General features: G+C 44.0%; 1 non-coding gene and 1 pseudogene across 1 annotated transcript; both read left to right on the top strand.

Annotated features, from left to right (window-relative positions):
* The first annotated feature begins 391 nt into the window (after window positions 1-391).
* LOC143307447 (5.8S ribosomal RNA) lies at window positions 392-546 on the top strand. The gene has a single exon (XR_013064589.1). It is a non-coding gene; the product is annotated as a 5.8S ribosomal RNA (ribosomal RNA).
* Window positions 547-2,278: 1,732 nt separating this feature from the next.
* The window catches only part of LOC143307461 (large subunit ribosomal RNA), a 4,486-nt pseudogene continuing 4,264 nt past the window's right edge, over window positions 2,279-2,500 (top strand).

Genomic DNA, 2,500 nt, shown 5'->3' with positions numbered 1-2,500 from the left:
CGATAGCGAGTCTTTGAAAAACTATGTGTCCATTAGTTAGACCGATCGTCGCCGGCCGTGTGTCTGTTCGAATCTCGCAACCCACGATTCAGCGACAGGACGCGCGCTCGCATTCCTTGTGTGCGTTCGTACTTTTCAAGGTTTTTAAATGTACTTTACGCCCGACCGTCGAGAGGAGCGTGCCACTGGGCGTTTCTCCGACGGTTTCCGTCCTTGGACGCGATCGTGTCGTCAACGATCGAACAAACAAACAAATACGTTGGCGACGCCCGAATTCGCTCTCCCGCACGCGCCGGGTGGGAGAGTGATGTGGGTATCGAATGTGATGCGTGTTAATAATGAAAATAACACTCTAAAGATCTAAAGAGTTTGAAATACAAAATTTTACGATTACCCTGAACGGTGGATCACTTGGCTCGTGGGTCGATGAAGAACGCAGCTAATTGCGCGTCAACGTGTGAACTGCAGGACACATGAACATCGACATTTCGAACGCACATTGCGGTCCACGGATACAATTCCTGGACCACGCCTGGCTGAGGGTCGTTTTCTTAACAAAAGACTGCTTGCGTTTGCTTCTCGAAAAAAGAGTAATTCATTTCTTTCTAAACATCTCGCCGTCGTTCAACGAAAGTAGAACGTTTCGGAGCGGGATTATCGAACGAAATTGAAAGAATGAATGAACGATAAACAAAGAAAGAGTCGCAACGTACGAGCGATAGTTGGGCAGTTCGTCGGCGTTTGTCGTGGAAACGATGTGACGAAAATCGCAACCGATACACTAAATGCAGGCCGTTAAAGGAGAGAAACAAATTTCGAAATATCTCTTCGAACTAGCGCAAGTGCGTCACGGCGCGCGAGTCGTTCGTTAAAATTTATAAACGACCGCCCGTGAAAGCACCGAGTTCTCGGAAGATAATCTATAAAGATTCTCCATCCTGCTGGAAGTTATCGGATCGGCGCGATTGTTCACTTGTAGAAATCCACGCTCCCGACGTTGCCAGAAACGATATTTACGAAAGGTGTGTCAAAAATAAACGAAAGAAGCTCTCCTATAAATTTAGAAAAAGCAAACGAGTGAAATGTTTGAGATGATAATTTGCTGAAATGCAAGCTCGAATAGCCCCAGGGTTTCGAATGATTCCCCGCGCTTTATACATCTCTCTGTTTACAAACGGTGTATAAATGAAAGATCGCTTCAGATGGGTCGTCGCTGTTTGACGCGCGATGCTGTTCCTTTTTTTTTGTCTGTCTGTGCGTTTAGCTTCGCTAAACAAGTTAAATGGTTAAAAAGCGTCGAAAAAGCGAATACACACGCGACAAGACAAATCTAACGAGTAAAGGAACGCTCCGCTCCAAGATAAAAATGGTTGTTTACAATCAATACAGCGTTTCGGTACCCCTGATCGTAGTCTGAAACTGTGTAACAAAAGAGAGGAAAGCGAATGGTGAAGGAACTTCGAAGCCTCCGTGGCGTGGCTAGAACTTGTGATAAAAGTATGTTTGCAGCAATTATGCATGCTCCCGTTAAAACAGCATTTCAATGTCTCGCATGGCTTAAAGCTCTAGGAGGCTTCAACATTTAGAATACATACGGACTACTTCGTTTGTTAAAGATAAGCGAAGACCGCGCGACCATCGCTCGGTCGTCCAGTCCTCGAAAGTTTTGTTGCGTTCCAAAGAAGAGACAAATGGGGTTTACCCTTGCGCTAAGGGGAGAAGAAGAGAAAAGCAGTTGTTAAATCTAAGAGGTGTGTGGAGTACATCGCGTGTTGGTTAAAATTGTTAAATGAAGTATACGCGAAATGTTCTCTCGCTCTTGCTTTTCCTCTTGCTTCCGTGGCGCTCGAAAAGAAGGGATGATAAATAAAGAAACCTATTCGAAATCTCTTGTGGAACAAAAAATAATACGGACGGACGTTAAAATTGAACCGAGACGAAATGGATCGTCTTGCGAGTTGTCTTCGCTTTGAAATTGTTAAAAATTGATAAAAGCAATACGACGAAGCTGCAGTCCGCAAAATGTTTGAAGCAAAAAGGAAATAACACGAAAATTATGGGAACGTCGTGTCTCAACTTTTTTTTCCCTCTTGTGCTCGTTTCATCGAACGATAAATACAAACATTTTGAAACGAGAGAGGAGGAAAAATTGAATATGCGAAAGGTTGATTCACGCACAGTTTCTCTACGTGTTTGCTTTTTTGCTTCTTTTCGTTTATTTTTTTTTTTTTTGCATCGAGCATCATTATTCACCTTTCGATGAAACCAAAGAAATTGACGACCTCAGAGTAGGCGAGATTACCCGCTGAATTTAAGCATATTATTAAGCGGAGGAAAAGAAACTAACTAGGATTTCCTTAGTAGCGGCGAGCGAACAGGAATGAGCCCAGCACTGAATCCCGCGGTACCGCCGCTGGGAAATGTAGTGTTCAGGAGGATCCGTTTATCCCGAGACATCGAATTGCGTCCAAGTCCATCTTGAATGGGGCCATTTACCCAT

The sequence above is a fragment of the Osmia lignaria genome, unplaced genomic scaffold (genome assembly GCF_051020975.1).
Source record: "Osmia lignaria lignaria isolate PbOS001 unplaced genomic scaffold, iyOsmLign1 scaffold0055, whole genome shotgun sequence".
NCBI classification, from domain to species: domain Eukaryota; kingdom Metazoa; phylum Arthropoda; class Insecta; order Hymenoptera; family Megachilidae; genus Osmia; species Osmia lignaria.
Note: the sequence above shows the minus strand (reverse complement) of the source record. Positions and strands in the feature narration are given on the sequence as shown.